Source organism: Gobio gobio (genome assembly GCF_949357685.1).
Source record: "Gobio gobio genome assembly, chromosome: 3".
NCBI classification, from domain to species: Eukaryota; Metazoa; Chordata; class Actinopteri; order Cypriniformes; family Gobionidae; genus Gobio; species Gobio gobio.
This window is the reverse complement of record NC_137099.1, coordinates 40014268-40034833: the sequence shown is the minus strand read 5'-3', so window position 1 is coordinate 40034833 and position 20566 is coordinate 40014268. Positions and strand designations below refer to the sequence as shown.

Below are 20566 nucleotides of genomic sequence, written 5' to 3'. Positions count from 1 at the left end.
TGGTTTATGCATAATATTTCATAGAGCTCTAGAGATTGCAGTCATTTTGGATGGCGAGATATGCGTATTGATGAAAAAATATAAGACATATATATATATATATATATATATATATATATATATATATATATATATATATATATAAGAGATGCATTTAATTACATATTATACATGTACTATAAAACTCTTTAATAGTTCATCTAAATGAAAATAAGGATTAACCATATACTGCTGCACAATACTTGGTAAAGTAGACCCTGGCCTGGATTTTTACCCCTCTGTATTTAGGTAACAATGTCCTATGGGATAATTCACATCTGATAAGAGTAGTGCTTTCAGGAAACTTTCAGTGGACTTTTCAGTTTATTAGCTCCAAAGCAGACACATCATTATCACAGCCTCTTCAGAAAGGTGCAAATTGCTGATTAAGCTAACAGACACATCCAAACTCCACAGAGCATCTATAAGAGCCAAAACAGAAAAAGCGAGAGATGGTGGGGCAAAACAAAAAAAGATCTATTGAGTCTATTCAAAGAAACACCTGTGTACTCGACATACTGTCGCTGAAGAAAACTTGTCAAAACCTTGTCAAAACTTCTGAACTTTTTTTATTTGAAGTGTAAATTAAGACAGCATCTGTGGCATGCTGCCGATTACACAGACAACAACAGCTAGACATTCATTTGAAAATAACCCTGAATATTCCATGTTTCTCATATAATAAACAATAAGCTATATCTAGTGGAAAATTTTGTCCAAAACCACCTTCATCTTCAAAACAGAAAAGAAGATATTTTTAATGAAACATGAGAGATTTCAGTCCGTCCATTGAATGGTTAGGCAAACCAAAACTGTGATGCTTCAAAATTTTCATAAAGACATTGCAAAAGTAATAAATCAAGTCATTTCATTCTGAAATAACTAGCAAGGTTTGTTCTCGTACATCATGCAAATATGGTTGATTATCCGCTTGTGTGTGTTGACTAATATTTATATGTGAATAAAAATGAATCACTATTTCTTTGTCAATGGCTCTCTGGAATTCTGATTGGGTCAAATAAATATTCTTGTATAACGACCTACTTTCACGTCTCTTGTAAAAAACATTTCATGTCCATTTATTTATTATTTGTTAATCGGCAAAAAAATGTACAGTCATTGCAAAATAACCCTTTCAGGTTGATGCCTACTCTTCATGTTGTGTCTTGATCCCCCTGTCAGGCTTTATTCTGAGATAAAGCTGAATGTACATTATACAGTATCATTTACTATTAAACTAATTTAGTAATTTATTAGTTAAGGATAGTAATAGATGAAGTTATTAAACACTTGAAAATCGTGTGTTTATATCAAGCAATTTCTCATGGCTGATTGTTCCTTAGAGCCCTGAATGAGGTCACACCTCAAGGGCATTCAGAAGTGCAGCCGCTTTCCAAACACCACAGCAGAGGTAGTGCTGTGTAAGAGTGTGCGCTCCATTACCTTACCTGACCTCAGCCTAGTTACCATCTGAGAGAGAGAGAGAGAGAGCGAGAAAGCGGAAAGGAAGGAGGAGACAGAGAGAGAGAGAGAGAGAGAGAGAGATTGTGAAGAGTGAGCTAGGGGGAAAAGGAGGGTGAGCAGTAAGATTGGAAACGGATAAAACGATAGAAACAGTGAGGGAATAGACAGAGACAGGTCTGTTTTAAAACCTAGCCTCGCTGCCTGCTGCCTAAATAGGCAGCTGCCTTCTAAGGCAGTATCCTAAAACTGTTATGGAAGCTCATAAGAGAATGATTTTGAATGCTTCACATAGGCAGTAATTTAACACAAGTAGCGCTCCGCTCAAGGGAGACTCGACAGGCATTTGATTTCAGGGGAATTTGACATTAGCATGCTAAGCTAACAGCACAAGCGTTTTCCAGCCCTGTTCCTGGAGGACATTGACAGTACATATGGATGTCTCACCTATCTGACCATCCATTTTAGGTCGTGGGAGTCTCTTCTACTGTGCTGATGAGTTAAATAGTTTTATTTTTAAGGAAATGTGTTCGAAAATGTGTACTGTTGGTTTGCCTTCACAAACAGAGTTGGGAAACTCTACTTTAAGCATCCAAATACTCTGCAAACACAAATATTGTCCAAAATAATCAATCTGATTTACACTGAAGTATTTAAAAAAAAAAAAAATTTAACACATTTTTAGTATTGAATGAGTTTTCTCTTGTCTTATTTGCCACAAAGTATACATTTGATGCTTTCTAAAAGTGTGGTTTCTGTGAAATTTTGCGATTGTCGCAGTGCTAGCAATGTATGAGGTCACTTAGAAACCAAGTAGTTTTCTGTTAGTCAACACAGAGAATTTATGCATGATCAATGTCAGCCTGTTCCGAAATCTGCTTGGGGAAGTCTTTCGCCCTCACATGATATTCCAGATCACTATTTCTATTGAAATTATTAGATTTCACTGGTTAAAATTCACAGAACAATGGTAAATGTGACCACACCAGAATTTGGCCAAAACAATGTATCTTAGGAGGTAGCATAATTAAGATGGCTACCTTTTGGAATAGCCTTCCTGTTGGGAGTGTGGTTTTATGATGACATAAAATTCAGCCTCTGTATGGCATTTCATGTAGATTTGAAACAGAGCAAAAGACTGCCAGCAGATTGATACCTAAAGATGCATGATAGACCTTTTTTTTCACCCTTCACTCTTTTTTAAAGGTTGGAAAGTTCTGGAATGCTCATTCTGGTACAAAAGAAAACGGCAAAACTGCAAAATTTTGCAAATGGAAAATATTGCAGTCAACACATCACAACCTCTGTTGTGTAGTTCCCGAGCTGTTCAAATAATAACTAATAGCAGCATAAACACTTGTTTCTGTGGGAATAGTGTGAAGTGGCCATATGGTACTAGCTAATACTCAACAGACTTTTATTAGGAGCTCTACAGCTGTTCAGTCTGAGCACTAAAATATTTGTTCCTTCATTATGAGAATTTGTAATTACATTTGGCACTACGGATAGACCAGTTTCACTATGTTGGTTTAGCTGTAGAGTTTGGGACCTCCGGCATGGAGAGGGACACGCGCTAAATGAAAGGAATCCACATACAATGTTTATAGTGTTTTAGCTATTCCGGGTATTAGACGTCTTTATAAAGGCATGTATTCACCTCTTTTCGACAGTGCTGGTGCCAGAGCTGGTGCCCAATTTAGAACTATTATGTGCATTTCCAAAAACAAAAACAAAAAAAATAGACTGTGCACTGGCCCCTTAAAAATGTTGGTCTCAAACCAGAACCAGTAACAAATTTTTGTTGGATGGCTTGGATGGATGAACTACTTCAGCCTACATTTAGAAATATTATATTATGTGCAAATTGAGTGTTATTTATTTTATTTGTTATATAATTTAATAACTTTTTTACTGTTATAACATTGAATTAATTTTGGATGTTAAAATTTGTTCTCAGTGTACATGTTTGCAGATTCCCCCTGCTGAGTTCTGGCTCAGCACAGTTTTGGTGGAAAAGGGTTCATTCATTTTGACATGGGATTTGTTTACATTCACACTTATAATGTTCAGGCAGTCCTGAAATTATGTTAACATGATTATACTCATAATTATAGTAACCATAATCGCAGTATGTAGGCATATACAGTGAGGAAAATAAATATTTGAACACCCTGCTATTTTGCAAGTTCTTCCAATTAGAAATCATGGAGGGGTCTGAAATTGTCATCGTAGATGCATGTCCACTGTGAGAGACATAATCTAAAAAAAAAAAAAAATCCAGAAATCACAATGTATGATTTTTTAACTATTTATTTGTATGATACAGCTGCAAATAAGTATTTGAACACCTGAGAAAATCAATGTTAATATTTGGTACAGTAGCCTTTGTTTGCAATTACAGAGGTCAAACGTTTCCTGTAGTCTTTCACTAGGTTTGCACACACTGCAGGAGGGATTTTGGCCCACTCCTCCACACAGATCTTCTCTAGATCAGTCAGGTTTCTGGCCTGTCGCTTAGAAACACGGAGTTTGAACTCCCTCCAAAGATTCTCTATTGGGTTTAGGTCTGGAGACTGGCGAGGCCACGCCAGAACCTTGACATGCTTCTTACAGAGCCACTCCTTGGTTATCCTGGCTGTGTGCTTCGGGTCATTGTCATGTTGGAAGACCCAGCCTCGACCCATCTTCAATGCTCTAACTGAGGGAAGGAGGTTGTTCCCCAAAATCTCGCAATACATGGCCCCGGTCATCCTCTCCTTAATACAGTACAGTCGCCCTGTCCCATGTGCAGAAAAACACCCCCAAAGCATGATGCTACCACCCCCATACTTCACAGTAGGGATGGTGTTCTTGGGATGGTACTCATCATTCTTCTTCCTCCAAAAACGTTTAGTGGAATTATGACCAAAAAGTTCTATTTTGGTCTCATCTGACCACATTACTTTCTCCCATGACTCCTCTGGATCATCCAAATGGTCATTGGCAAACTTAAAATTCATGTGCTGGTTTAAGCAGGGGAACCTTCCGTGCCATGCATGATTTCAAACCATGACGTCTTAGTGTATTACCAACAGTAACCTTGGAAATGGTGGTCCCAGCTCTTTTCAGGTCATTGACCAGCTCCTCCTGTGTAGTTCTGGGCTGATTTCTCACCTTTGTTAGGATCATTGAGACCCCACGAGGTGAGATCTTGCATGGAGCCCCAGTCCGAGGGAGATTGACAGTCATGTTTAGCTTCTTCCATTTTCTAATGATTGCTCCAACAGTGGACCTTTTTTCACCAAGCTGCTTGGCAATTTCCCCGTAGCCCTTTCCAGCCTTGTGGAGGTGTACAATTTTGTCTCTAGTGTCTTTGGACAGCTCTTTGGTCTTGGCCATGTTAGTAGTTGGATTCTTACTGATTGTATGGGGTGGACAGGTGAATTTATGCAGCTAACGACCTCAAACAGGTGCATCTAATTTATGATAATAAATGGAGTGGAGGTGGACATTTTAAAGGCAGACTAACAAGTCTTTGAGGGTCAGAATTCTAGCTGATAGACAGGTGTTCAAAAACATATTTGCAGCTGTATCATACAAATAAATAGTTAAAAAATCATACATTGTGATTTCTGGATTTTTTTTTTTGATTATGTCTCTCACAGTGGACAGGCACCTACGATGACAATTTCAGACCCCTCCATGATTTCTAAGTGGGAGAACTTGCATAATAGCAGGGTGTTCAAATACTTATTTTCCTCACTGTATACACCTTTCCTCCCACACCTTTCTTACATTTCCATTGACCAAAGTGCACATGCTAGTGCTGCAGAGGGAACATGAGTTACACACAGCGGTGGAAAGAGTACTAACAAATTGTACTTAAGTAAAAGTATTGCTACTTAAGTAAATTATACTTGAGTACAAGTGCTGAAAAATAATATGACTCAATTAAGAGTAAATAAGTAGCTTGCTGAAAAACGTCTCGGTTACGGATGTAACCCTCGTTCCCTGAGGAGGGAACGGAGACGTAACGTTAGTGACTAACGAATGGGGGTTTCGCTTAGAAGCCTATCAACTTCGAGTTTAGAGAAAACGCCCAATGGCGTGCCAATGCCATGGGGCATGCAGAATTTGCATACGTAACTCCGCCTCACTGCGTGAGTATATAAGGAAGTACGAGGCAATATCGCATTATGTTACCTGCTTGAGGAGCCAAGACTGAACTCCTGCGTTCCAGGTAGCACAGCTGATGTGGCAAGGGGACGTTACGTCTCCGTTCCCTCCTCAGGGAACGAGGGTTACATCCGTAACCGAGACGTTCCCTTTCGTTCAGTCACTACGACGTAACGTTAGTGACTAACGAATGGGGGTCCCAATATAATCCCGCCACTCAGCTGTCTTCCAGCGCCCTGCGTAAGTGTGAGTACCCTGTCGTAAGACTAATACGGACGAAGGACTCCCACTTAACACAGGAATACCAAGGTACACTGGGAAGCATATCCCAGTGAGGGAATGCCAAAATGCCTACCCGTGGGGAGGACTTAAGAGACACATATGACCCGCTAAGGGCTGCATATGGAAGATCTCTAGGGTACCAGCCGAAGGTGGATTTTTAACCCTAGGGGTGGCGGGGACACGCCAAGGGAAGAAACCCGCTCACTGCGGAGACTTACGGTGAAATACACATGTGGGGGTCGCCGGAGGGAACCATGCACATGGGGCACCTGGCCGGACATGAGGGTCTGGGCTCGAAAGGGCAGACAGAACTGATGTCGGCGTCGACAGTGCTGGAGGAGCTCAGGGCTCTCGGGGAGCTCACCTGAGGAAATATCGCACATATCCAGTCCGAGGAGTGGAGTGGCGAGCAAGCGAAGACCTTAAATGGAGTGGTGGGAACCTTGGGCACATATCCAGGCCGGGGTCTCAGGATCACGTGAGAGTTAGCCGGCCCGAATTCCAGGCACGCTTTGTCAACCGAAAATGCCTGCAGGTCCCCGACCCTCTTAACTGAGGCCAATGCGGTCAGCAGAGCCGTCTTCATAGACAGGAACTTAATATCAACCGACCGCAAAGGCTCAAAGGGAGGTCTCTGCAGAGCAGTTAACACTACTGCAAGGTCCCAAGAGGGTACGAGAGGAGAGCAGTCTCCTGGCTCCCCTCAGGAACCTGATGACCAGGTCGTGCTGACTTACCTTTTTGCTCTCCAAGAGATCGTGGTGGGCAGATATTGCGGCCACATATACTTTGAGGGTGGAGGGAGACAGCCTTCGCTCCAGCCCCTCTTGGAGAAACTCAAGCACGGACCCGATCGGGCATTTCCAGGGGTCTTCTTGGCGGGAAGAGCACCAGGTGACGAAGAGGTTCCACTTCAACGCATAGGCATGCCGAGTGGACTCTGCCCTAGCGGAAGTGATGGTGGCGACCACCGTAGGTGGTAGGCCACTCAAACCTGCCGCGTCCCGTCTAGGAGCCACACGTGGAGGTTCCAGAGGTCGGGACGCGGGTGCCATAGGGTGAATAGGCCAGGGAGGGGCTGTCGCAAGAAGTACGAGTTCGGGGAACCAGGTCCGGCCGTGCCAGTACGGGGCGACCAAAAGGACCTGCTCCTTGTCCTCCCTGATCTTGCACAGGAGCTGTGCGAGTAGGCTCACTTGGGGGAACGCATATTTGCGTAGGCCCCGCGGCCAGCTGTGCGCCAGTGCATCCGTGCCGAGCGTGCCCTCGTCAGGGAATAGTACAGGCTGCAGTGGGAAGAGTCGTGGGAGGCAAACAGATCTACCTGTGCATCGCCGAACTGTTCCCAAATCAGCTGAACCGTCTGGGGATGGAGTCTCCATTCTCTCGGGAGAGGCTGAAACCGCGAGAGCTCGTCGGCTGCGTGGTTCAGGACTCCCGGAATATGGACAGCACGAAGGGACCTCAGGCGCTTTTGACTCCATAGAATGAGTTGGCGGGCGAGTTGAGACATACGGCGGGAGCGTAGACCACCCTGGTGGTTGATGTACGCTACTGTGGCCGTGTTGTCTGTCCGGACAAGCACATGTTGGTCCCTCAGCAGCGCTCGGAAGCGGTGCAGGGCAAACCGTACTGCCAGCAACTCGAGGCAATTGACATGCAGGAGGCGCTGAGGTCCTGTCCAGGAGCCCGCGGCTGCTTGTCCATTGCACATGGCACCCCAGCCCGTGGCAGAGGCATCCGTCGATACGACAACATGTCTGGAAACTCGTTCTAAGGGCACACCGGCCCGAAGAAAACTGAGGTTCGACCACGGGGTGAGTGTCTGTAAGCAGGCCCGAGTCACTTGGATCCGGAGCGTGCCAGACTGCCATGCCCATCTCGGGACTCGATCGCGAAGCCAGTGCTGAAGCGGTCTCATATGAAGCAATCCGAGCGGCGTTACCGCGGCTGCAGATGCCATATGCCCCAGGAGCCTCTGAAATAGTTTCAGTGGAACCGCACTCTTGCTCTCGATTTGACGGAGGCAAGTCAGCAGAGACTGCGCGCGCTCGCTCGAAAGCTGCGCGTACATGGCGACCGAGTCGATCTCCATACCGAGAAAAGAGATCCTCTGCACGGGGCAAAGTTTGCTCTTTTCCCAGTTGACCCGAAGGCCCAGACGGGCTAAGTGGTGGAGAACCAGATCTCTGTGTCCGCAAACCTGCTCTCGAGAGTGGCCCAGTATGAGCCAGTCGTCGAGGTAGTTCAGGATGCGAACCCCGTGCTGCCGAAGGGGCGCAAGGGCTGCCTCGGCGATCTTCGTGAAGACGCGAGGGGACAGAGATAGCCCGAATGGGAGAACCGCGTACTGATATGCCCGCCCCTCGAAAGCAAACCGTAGGAACGGTCTGTGTCGAGGAAGGATGGAGACATGGAAGTAGGCGTCCTTCAGGTCGATCGCTGCAAACCAATCGTGCGGACGAACGCATTGGAAAAGGCGTTTCGCAGTCAACATCTTGAACGGAAGCCGGTGAAGGGATCGGTTCAAGATGCGAAGGTCGAGGATTGGTCGTAACCCACCGGTTTTCTTGGGTACAATGAAGTAGGGGCTGTAGAACCCCGACCTCATTTCGGCTGGAGGGACAGGCTCGATCGCACCCTTCGCCAGTAGAGTGGCAATCTCCGCACGCATGACGGGGGCATGGGCCCCGGTCACGGTATAGCGGACTCCCCTGTAACGGGGAGGAGCCTGCGCGAACTGAATCGCGTAGCCGAGCCTGACGGTCCGGGCAACCCAGCGGGACAGCCCCGGAAGCTGAAGCCAAGCCTCCAGAGACTGCACCAACGGGGTCATACGGACGGCAGACGTACCCTGGGTGGGGCAGCGAGGCAGCGTTACCGGCCCGGACAGGGGAGGCTGTTGGGCGTCCCGGGGTCGGGGCACGGTTAACGGCTGCGCCCTGACAGAGGAGACCAGGGAAGGACTCGCGTTCCGCTGGGGTCTGCTCTGCCAGGGGGCTGGCGACAGAGAGGGACGAGAGTGGCGAGACCCGAGGGTGGCGCACACTGCCGTCACCGATCTCTGGGGGCTCAGGGATGGGATTGTCAGTTCTTTCTTTAACCACATTAGGCCCTGCCGCCGTCTCCTGGAAAGAACTGCCCATCCCTGAGCCGTCCGCATCAGGAGCGCCGCTTAGCCTGGCGTTTCTTCACGGGCTGCGGGGCTGAAGCGGACGGGGACGCCTTCCTGCGGCTGCCTCTGCGCGGCCCGGGTGGAGGCTGCTGCTTGGGTGGCGCAGAGGTAGAGGGAGCCGCAGGAGGGCGTCCTCGGCGGCGAGCAGGCTGAGGCACCTGCGCGGGCGGTTGGGTGGAGGCAGCAGCTGACCGCCGGGGCAGGATATGTTTTATAGCCTCAGTCTGCTTCTGAGCGGCCGAGAACTGTTGGGCGAAGCTCTCGACCGCTCCGCCGAATAGCCCATCCTGGGATATGGGGGCGTTGAGGAAACGGGTTCGCTCAGCGTCGCGCATATCGGCCAGGGTGAGCCATAGGTGTCGCTCCTGGACCACATTTGTGGACATCACCTGACCCAGGGAGCGTGCGGTCACCTTCGTCGCCCGGAGAGCGAGGTCGGTGGCGGCACGCAACTCATTGCTGAGTCCTGGATCAGCCCCCCCCCCCCCCCCCCCTCGTGCATATCACACAGCAACTTGGCTTGGTAAGCCTGAAGAGTTGCCATGGTATGCAAAGAAGCGGCGGCCTGCCCCGCAGCTCTATAGGACTTCGCCACCAGGGATGACGAAAACCTACAGGCTTTGGAGGGGTGCTTTGGGTCACCGCGCCAGGACGAAGCGCTCTGTGGACACAGTTGCATCGCAACAGAACGTTCGACTGGGGGGACCCCAGTGTACCCATGAGCCGCGGCTCCATCGAGGGAGGTGAAGGCGGAAGAGTTCGCCAAACGTTCACGGGAAGACAACGGGGACTTCCAGGAACGCGCGACCTCTTCATGCACCTCGGGGAAGAAAGGTATTGGAGGAGCGGCCGGACGCGTGTCCGGGCGCGCCGCCCCCAAAAACCAATCATCCAACCGCGAACGCTCGGGCTGAGGCGGAGGGTTCCACTCCAGTCCAAGCGCTGCGGCGGCCCGAGACAGCATGGCTGTCCATTCTGGGTCCGACTCGGGCAATGCTGGCACACCCGAAGGTGGCAGCACAGCCGAATCATCATCCCCACCTTGTGATGCGGCGATAGACATCACTTCCTCTTCCGCCGTGCCAAGCGCCACAGTCGGGACAGCAGGAGCCGGCCCCGATGTAGACGCCTGAGCACGGGCCGGGTCAGGTGCTTGAGAGGGGGGTGTGGGCCGAGGAACTAGCGTCGGAGCTTTGTTCCACACCGTCACCCTCAGATCACCCTGGCCACCAGCCAAAGTGCCGCCTCCGGGGGAGACCGCAGATTGGGGGGTGGCAGAGGGGACTCTCGTTCCGGCATCAGCACGAAACTCACGGAGTCTTGATCGAAGCACCGAGATGGCCAGGTTCCCGCAGAGGGAACATGAGTCATCCACAAGCGCTGCCTGAGCGTGCTGAAAGCCCAAACACGTCACGCAGCGCTCATGCCCGTCGAAAGAAAAAAGGGATCTACCGCACCCAGAAGTGCACGGATGAAACATCCTGAAAAGGACGCGTCACGTGCAAGCTCTTTTGTGAGAGGAAACTTTGCAGTCGATGCCGAAGCGCCCAGGGAAACACACACCAGCTGTCAGGCGGACCACTGCACAGATCAGCAGGCAGGAAGTATGCGATCACTGGAACGCGCCGTCACACCAACACCGACTGGAAAGCTGCTCGTCTCGAAGAAGCTGACAGAGTCTCAGAAGGCTGTAGGAGTGAAGAGGTAGGTACTCTTGGCTCCGAAAGCAGAAACATAATGCGATATTGCCTCGTACTTCCTTATATACTCACGCAGTGAGGCGGAGTTACGTATGCAAATTCCGCATGCCCCATGGCATTGGCACACCATTGGCCGTTTTCTCTAAACTCGAAGTTGATAGGCTTCTAAGCGAAACCCCCATTCGTTAGTCACTAACGTTACGTCGTAGTGACTGAACGAAAGGGAACTATTTTTACCCAAAATGAGGCGATGTTAGCAATATGCAGAGGGAGCATGAGGTACGCATGCACTGTTTTGAAAACTGGGGAGCTCAGGAAATAGAGTTTATACTTACAGTTTTACTGGCCATGGACATCATGCGTATTATTGATGATCAAAAACTCTAGAATGGAGATATTTGAAGCATTTTTGACAAAATTATAGAAGCCTGATATTCTAGCACGGACAAAGAAGAGCAAAAGCAGCAAATCGGTCTTGCATTCCAATTTAACATTTTGTGTTGCGGGATGTGGTCCTAGTGAAATGTTTCACAGTAGCAGTAAAATGCCAATAAAACAAAAACATTTATAGCGAATAATAAAAAAAAATGGAATGTAAACAGGATTAAAGAGGTTTGCTCACGTCATGTAAAATCTTATGGCTATACCATCATTTTTTTTAAATGTTTGAGATGTCCTTTCTCGGCAAACATACAAGAGCTCAGGAAAGTATGTGAGACAGTTTGTCTATCTACAGTTTTCCCATCAACACATTTCCTCATCACTTGTCTATGCAAACCACAGTCTGTAGCTTGGCTGTGATTTCCATATGGGTTGTGCAGTGATTCTTTTCAGAAAGCTCAGCATATGCTTATTATTCAAAAGCCATCAGCGTCTTGGCATGTCATCATGTTTAATGATACTCTGTGTCAGTCCTGCACAACTCATCATTTATAGGCTTATATTGAACTTACTACACCATTAAAGGGGTCCCAGTAGTGGTGGGTGGGCAGGTTTGAGAAACACTGTGCTAGACCATAATGAAACAAGACCTAATTTCAGAGGATTTGTTAAAACTTTTCTGTGACTTGGTAATCATAGTACTGATGGAAATTGCACTGATCTACTGCAGAGGTTTTAACATGACTTATGGCAGTTATTTGTGTATTTGGACCAGAAACATGCATCAGTATGTGAGTGAGAAACTTATGGAAATACAACAAAAAAGTTTGATAAAAAAATGTCAATATGTACAAATTCTGAGAATATTTCATGATTTATTTGCAAGAGAAAAAACATTATTTCCATCTTAGTATAAAAAGAAGAAAAAAAAAATGTAAAATTGAAATTATAGTTATATAAATTATGTCATATTTTTTTTTTTAAAGCTCTTATGCTCACCAAGGCTGCATTTATTTTGTACAAAAAAAACATATTGTAAAATAATATTACAATCCAAAAGTTTCTATTTCAGTATTACAATCCAGTTTTCTATTTTAATATATTTCAAAATTTTATTTATTCCTTTGATGCAAAGCAAAATTTTCTTCAGTGTCACATGATCCTTCAGAAATCATTCTAATGCTGTTTTGGTGCTCAAATAATGTGTTTTATTATTGATATTTAAAACAGTTGCGGTTGCAAATGCTTAATATTTTTTATTGGGGGTATAGCATCTATTTTAAATAGGAATGTTTAATATTATAAAAGTCTTTACTTTCACCTTTGATCAATTTATCAATGTAATGCATTTGTACCGAATAAACAAATACATTTCTTTGAAGAAATCTTTCTGACCCAAAACTTACTAACATTACTGTATTTCCATACATTGAAGTCACATATAAAGTCACAATTCAAAGAAATACAGTCTCATATATAAAGTCTCCAATAATGGCTTCCATAATTAATAGCCCTAGAGATGAATTTGAAATAAGCTTTTAAGGATAAAAAGTGAAACTCCACAAACTCCACTTTTTCATGCTCGAGTTTGACAGACATACTGAAATATGACAGAATGCCTTGTTGTGTTAACGGGTCAAAAAACACTACAGTCTACTTAACAGGTCATACGTGTCATTTTTTCCTCACCTCAAATAACCTGCTGTGTTTGCCTATGGCACCGCTGCTTTCAGTATCTGACATCTCTTCCGCCTTCTGGGTGATACCTTTGTTCTTTGACATCAATGCAAAATGAGACGCCCTTTGTGTTTAAGCAAATCGGATGACGGCTATCACATTGTGGCATCTGTGTTTCCAACATCAATACATTTTAGGACATAGGTCATGACCGTATATTTTTGATATGCCTGAGATTATGAAAGGCTTTTTTCTGGTCAGTTGATGACAGAATTTAGCATTGCAGCAACTAATTATGAACTATCTGGCTTTCTTAGCTTATTAATCTGTATGTTGCCCTCAAGGCAGCTCTAAGCCTAATGTACAGCAAAGCATTAGAGAAAAAGATTCATTTCCATGTACAGTACAATATAACACATTTTCCCACTGGAAATTAAAGCACTGTTTGACGTTCTATACAGATAAAGCAGTAGCTTTTCAACCTTGGACCATATACAATTTCTAACAGGAAAGCAGAGGACTGCAAAGTGCAGGAAGTAAATGTGTGGAAATAACAAATGATGAGAGGAAACTGCACTGTTAGACATTTTATTGTATTTTTGCGGTAACTTACTGGCAGCACTATTGCCAGTAAGTTACTGTAATTGCCCCTTTACAGTAGCTTACCTGTAAATGTGTTTTACAGTATGATGCCCTTACCGTAATTTAATTTTACAGTATGATGCCCTTACCGTAATTTAATTTTACAGTATGATGCCCTTACCGCAATTTAATTTTACAGTATGATGCCCTTACCGCAATTTATTTTTACAGTATAATAATTTTTACAGTAATTTTACTGTAATTTATTTTACTTTTTATTTTACAAAATATGCATATGTTAATATGTTATTACTTTATTTTGAATATTTTACATGAATGCAATAAAATAAATAATACATTTAATAAATTCCAAATAAGAGACTTGAGTCCATGTACATCAGTATATTTTTTTATTCACCGTCACAATCAATTACAAAAAACAGAAAAAAAATAGAGAACTGAATTCATTACAACAAATCAAAGCAGAGATCATGACGATATGGCAACAAAAAGTATGAACAAAATACCCCAGCTGGTCTTGGCTGGCCTCCCTACTGGTAAACTACTAATGGCTGATCTGAAACAAAACAGAGGGACAATGTGTGAGAAATGGTTTATCTCATCTAAATTTGTTCATGGACAGATGAGGTAACAACTTGTGCAACAGCAGTTATTCATAGTTATACTTGTTATATTATTATTATTCATAGTTATACTTATATTATATATCTCTATCCCGAGGACAAGCGTGCGCGCTCTGGAGATTATCATGTGAAACGCAACAATACCCAATCAGAAAGCAAGCTGCTGACGGAAGACACCTCCCTCCAGCTCACGCTGGAACATGTAAAGGCCATGTTCACACCATCTCCATTACTTCATCTAAACATTTTCCTTTCCCCCCCCGCAAATTTTCTTTAAAAAGCATTCCATACACTATCAGGGTATATACAGAACTTCTTAAGTTGAATTTAATACCTTTTACTACCTTTTTTAATACCTTCAAAATATTTTTTAATACCAGCGCGACTTCAAGCTGCAACTATAGTAGCGTAAATGAAATATCTTTCCAAATGGAATAACATATTGCATCACAATGTAACGAGGTCATTATAACTTAACATCAGCTGCCCACAGAGATGAGAATAGAAATAAAGACAGAATAGGAAGGAGACATCTTCTTCATAGTTCATGCAGTGTACAGAGCAATTTTCACGGCGCAATATAGATTTTTTTTCTTTTTCGTTTTAAATCATGAAGGCGAGTCAGTGGATATCACACAAAAACGTAATGTGTGTGAGAGTCGGTGAAGTCTCAAACCTGGTCAATTATTCACTACTGAAAGTGAACGTAAAATCTGACAAGCTTTCGGCGCATATTCTCACAGAGACAAGAGATATCTCTTTATTTATATAAATCTGCTTTAACATATGCTGATAACGTATAGCCTATAACTGTCTGAATTTATATTCTTAATATTTCTCTTTTGGCCCATATTGTGAAACAAATTAGAAGAGAAGTATAGGCCCATTTCGTGTTAAACAAGTTTTTTTTTAAATAAAGCTGCTCTTACTTTCTGATAATACTGATATTATTGTAGTGTTCTGACATATTATAGACTGATAATCATTTTAATTATAGGCATATAATTCCTTGTTTAATTGTGCAAAATGTATTTAAATAATGAGGAGTAAGCTAATATATCTATTCTTTTATTATGCAACATGTCGGTTGTGCATTGATGCATTATGAAATTATCACGGGGGCAAATTAAATGTATTATCAATTTAATAATAAAAGTAGGCCTACCCTAATAATAATAATAATCATTTATATACATAAATAGTAAATGCTAAATCTTCACTCATACAGTGAGCAGACAAGTCGCGCTCGCTGATCCGAGCCATGGTGTGAGCATATAAACCGTGAGCTTTGGCTTTACATCGCATGCGATCTACCCGTACAGTGTGAGTAGATACGCTTGCTGAAATCGCACAGTGTATGCCAAGCTTTAAGCAACTTGCATACGGTATTTCGAAACAGCTCTTCAATGCCATAGATTCAAATTGAAAGAGTGGTGTTTAGTTGCAAGGTCTAAACACCACAGCACCTCAGCTCGCAATGTAGTGGTGGTGATAGGGCATAGCGTCTGCTGTCTGACGTCTGTCACGCACCTGATGATGGAGCTGCTAGACTAACGTTAGGCTACTGGCAGTGGTTTGAATCGGGAGAGCAGTCGGGGTTGAGGGCAAAGCAGTGGAGGTTGAGGTCGTTGATGCATCTGTAGCGCAGAACATTGGTATGGGAAGCTGCTCGCTACGTCCGCGCATCCTAGCTTGGTGGCTATTTGATTACATATGCGATTTGACGCCATTCACCCCCACCCAGGTTATATTAATTGTCTTCTTGCAGACGTGGCAATAAGCCTCGCGGCTGTTGCAAACTACTGGCCTAAGCCAGTCTTTAAATCGTGAGTCCTCCAGCCAGAGGTCCGAAAACTTGCATTTCCCCATGCTTTAATTACTGAATGGAAGCGAGCTCGCGTACATGTTTGTCAGCAAGCCAGCCGCGGATCCAGTTCGTTTCAGCGCGCGCGAACGAACACCACCTCACACGATATCGCGCAGGTCCTACTCTAAACATATAAATAAATCCACGCGAATTTTAGAAAAAAAAGGCCAAATTGACAAATTTATCTAAAAAAAATTGGACTCGAAAATGTAATACCTCGTCAGATGACGTTTAGTACTTTTTACTACTTTTTAATGCCCTTAATTTTGGCTAATTTCATTTACTACCTTTTACAACCCCGCGGACACCCTGACTATAAGAGCAATTTCATGATATGATATACTTCATATCACCTGTGGTGTGGTAGGCAAACGTCACCTCCTGCTCAACTGACATCTTATGCTGCCTTCACGTGCTATAGGAATTAGTGAACTAGTTTCCTAGTTAAAAAATTGGACATGAACGCCCTCTCAAGTCAAAATCTGAATGTGATGAGCTCGTAATCACAACTTCAGAAGTGGGAAGTAGGAAATTTCTAGCACATGAAGGCAGCATAAGACGAGGTTGGCTGAAAATTAAAAGATAAAAGTCTCTCAGAAATTGCAAATAATTAAATACTTGCACCTGTACATACTTGCATGATTAGTTTTTAGTTCAGGTTTTAGTTGTAGTCCAGCTTTGTCCGTTTCTCCGTCTATTCCTCAGTCTCTCTGTTTTCTGGTCACTGGTTGGATATGATCTGCATATAAAATAATGTATACATATTTTGGTAACACTTTACAATAAGGTTGTATTAGTTAACATTAGTTAAAGGGTTAGTTCACCCAAAAATGAAAATTCTGTCATTAATTACTCACCCTCATGTCGTTGGACACCCGTAAGACCTCCGTTCATATTCGGAACACAAATGAAGATATTTTAGTTGAAAGCTGATGCTGAGAAAGGCTTCAGATAGGCCCCCATTGGCATTCAGTACATTGACACTTCCAAGATCCATGAAAGGCACTTAAAACGTCGTTACAAAGTCTATCTCACCACAGTGGCTCTACAATAATTTTACGATGTGACGACAATAGTTTTTGTGCGCAAAAAAAAATCTAAATAACACCTTTATCCAACTTGTTCTCGACTTCCGTGTGTGCCTCCACGACGCATGCGCGAGAATATGACGTAGATCCGGCGTTCGGACACATGACCCAGAAGCGATTTGTTTACGAGCAGAGGAAGACGCACGTGTCTAAGCTGTTGAATTCTACATTGATCGTGCTTTAGGTCTCGGCGTAGTGCTCAAAATGGGGTTAAAGTGTGCATTTCATGGATTCCCGAACGCCGGATCTGCGTCATATTCTCGCGCATGCGTCGTGGAGGCACACACGGAAGTCGAGAACAAGTTGGATAAAGGTGTTATTTAGATTTTTTTTTGCGCACAAAAACTATTGTCGTCATATCGTAAAATGATTGTAGAGTCACTGTGGTGAGATGGACTTTGTAACGACGTTTTTAGTGCCTTTTATGGGTCTTGTGAGTGTAAATGTACTGAATGCCAATGGAGGCCTATCTGAAGCCTTTCTCAGCATCAGCTTTACACTAAAATATCTTCATTTGTGTCTGAAGATGAACGGAGGTCTTACGGGTGTCCAACGACATGAGGGTGAGTAATTAATGACAGAATTTTCATTTTTGGGTGAACTAACCCTTTAATGCATTAGTTAACATGAACTAACCATGAACAACACCTCTGTTCAGCATTAGTTAATCTTTTTTAACGTTAGTTCATAAAAATCCAGCTGTTCATATTAGTTCACAGTGCATTAACTAATGTTAGCAAGATTTCAATAATGCATTAGTAAATGTTGAAATTAACATTAACAAAGATAAATAAATGCTTTATAAGTGCAGTTCATTATTAGTTAATTTTAACTAATGTAGTTAACTAATGAACCGTATTGTAAAGTGTTACACAAATTTTTAAGTGCATACAATGAATCATTTTTAATTACTTTGTCATGTTATGCAGTGACATATCCCACATGAGACTAAACAGTCACAACAAGATAACAAATAGATGCCAAGTAGGAAATGCAGGCAACAAGTATTTTTGAAATAATAAAATGTTATGCATTAAAAGACGTTAATCACATAATGTTAGTCAAAATATATACTTACAAAGCCAAAGATGCTCAGTGCTGTGGCTCTTTCTGGGGTGTTGTTAGCTCCTGTTGACACAAGAGAGAAAAAGAAGAAATTTTCATTAATGTTTATTGACTATAATGGTGCCTAAATGTTATGCACATGATAATTCACAGATATAGGATGACTGCTAGATTGACCACTTACACAATCAAATGACTATCAACACTGAAAAAAGAGAGAAGACAATAATAGAGCCTTCAGTGGCATGTAAAAATGAATTCATATGAAATAATATAATAAATAAGAAGCATCAATGAACATACTTGAACTAATTATTATTATACTTGAATATATATTAATCCTCTGGTGTATACACTGGCGTAAATGTTCTATTTTCGAGAGAGAGAGAGAGAGAGAGAGAGAGAGAGAGAGAGAGAGAGAGAGAGAGAGAGAGAGAGAGAGAGCCTTTGACACCGCTAACGTTACTTCAAATGGCGTCACACACATTTAACTGTCAACGAAAATATGTAACTATAACTGGCCGTGAAAAGACGGAAACCATTGTTCGCGTAAATACAACATTTGGTACATAATGTACAATGCAGGTAACAGTTAGTCAATTGTATGCAAATTTAATGGGTTATGAAAGCGGTTCTTGAGGAAAATGAACAGTTCCCCGAGACTGTCATATAGTAATAGCAATTCGATATTATTATTTACTTTCTTCATATATGTAGCTATATTTAATGAATATTGGTTTACGTTTTAAAAGTATCAAAGACATTTGTGACAAATTTGTCAAATAAAAACTTCTTACCTCAGGAAAGCTCGCAGCTGGTGTCTGGCGATCCGATCCACAGGCAGGGACGTCCGTTATGCGCGCACTCGACACAAACCTCATTTGCGCGGGCTTGGCACGCGAGTAAACAATTTAAATTGTGTGAGGTGTAAGCAAAGTTTATAAATATATTTTTTAAACATTTAAAAATTACATTTATATCACCACACTTGTACTGGTATTACTCTGGCATTAAAATAATAATAAATAAAATAAAATTACGGATCATGAGATATAAAATGCTAACAGTAGGTGTTTGTGTGTGTGTGTGTAGCCTACCGTTAGCATTTTATATCTCATGATCCGTCATTTTATTTTGCAACGTACAGTTATAGCCGAAAAATAAACAAGTAATGAAACTTCACTTTGCCCTCAGCCTAAACGATTTGCCAGGGAACAAATTATAGATCCATGAGAGCAAATATGGGCCGTTAAATCTCCACAAGACTAATTATAGCTGGAGACGCCACAGAGACATCAGAGCCAGCGGCAGACGTCAGAAGGGCTAGCCGAGGAAAGTCTACTCTCGCCGGGTAAACAGGCGCTGAACGCCGCTGACTCACTGGAGCTCACATCTCCGAAAACACCAGATAAAATGTTAAAATAGGCACTCTTCTTATAAATAAACCACAGATTTGAGCTTTAAACAACTACATTACCGACTAAAAAAGTCTTAAAACTACGTTTTGTCACACATTAACAGTTTTAACACAAAAAGACGTGTAAACACAGCCCATGTCAGTCATTTCTCAACGAGAGGAGCCGCTGGCAGAAGCTCCTCCTACGAGGCGAATTCGAAATACATTTATAACACTAATACTTTACTCTATTTATTCTATACTCTATTTTTTCCTCTTTTTGAAAGTTGTGAAATCACTATTGTGGAGTTTTTCTTTTGCTATTTGAGCAAATGGGCACACAAAAAATATATAATTATTGTATTCTCTCATTCACCGCTATAAAATTTAACCCAACTATGACGACTTCCGCTCTGAGAAACCCGAAAATGTGAAAAGGGTCGGAGAAAATACTAAGTATAAAAATTACTTCTTTGTCTCCCACAAAGAACTAATTTTACATCCTTCCATCCACATGTTTTTATTTAACTTTTAAACATCCAGTGTGTGTGTGTGTTTGTGTGTATTCTTTGTTTACAGTAGCACTACTGCTTTTACGTAAACAGTAAAATACTGCAAATTCCCATATACAGTAAGTTACTGTAAATTTCATTAAAAATACCCACAATGCAGTGCATATTACAGTAGCTAACCGTAAATAATATAAATGGTATTTTACTGGGCTTTTTTGCGGTAAGTAACTGTAAAATTGCGGTAAAGTCTAACAGTGTGGAAAAAAACGTATTTCATAAATGATTACAGCTGCGTTTTGGTTTGTAATTTAACTCTCATGTGTCTGTTCATTTAATAATCGCTCTGAAGACAATAAGAAAATAAGAGTGATTCGCTGCGGTTTACATCAATTAAAAAAAAATATTTAGCAGAAAGAAATCAATCTCTTACTTGAGAAATTGAAATTGGCAATGTCATTGACTGAAGGGGCATTCACACTGTTATTTAATCACTGGAGGTCATGGAGCTGACGGTTGTGATAGGGTGATATAGCAAGTGCTGC

At 42.8% G+C, this 20566-nt stretch overlaps 1 protein-coding gene and 1 long non-coding RNA gene across 2 annotated transcripts in view; one reads left to right on the top strand and one right to left on the bottom strand.

The window, feature by feature from the left end:
- The window catches only part of nr3c2 (nuclear receptor subfamily 3, group C, member 2), a 110093-nt gene that overhangs the window by 64675 nt on the left and 24852 nt on the right, over nucleotides 1-20566 (top strand). The window lies entirely within an intron of this gene.
- Nucleotides 13848-19024, bottom strand: LOC307123474. The gene is made up of 4 exons (XR_013816168.1): nucleotides 18914-19024; nucleotides 18130-18179; nucleotides 16598-16702; nucleotides 13848-14029 (listed from the first exon to the last, which is right to left on the bottom strand). It is a non-coding gene; the product is annotated as an uncharacterized lncRNA (long non-coding RNA).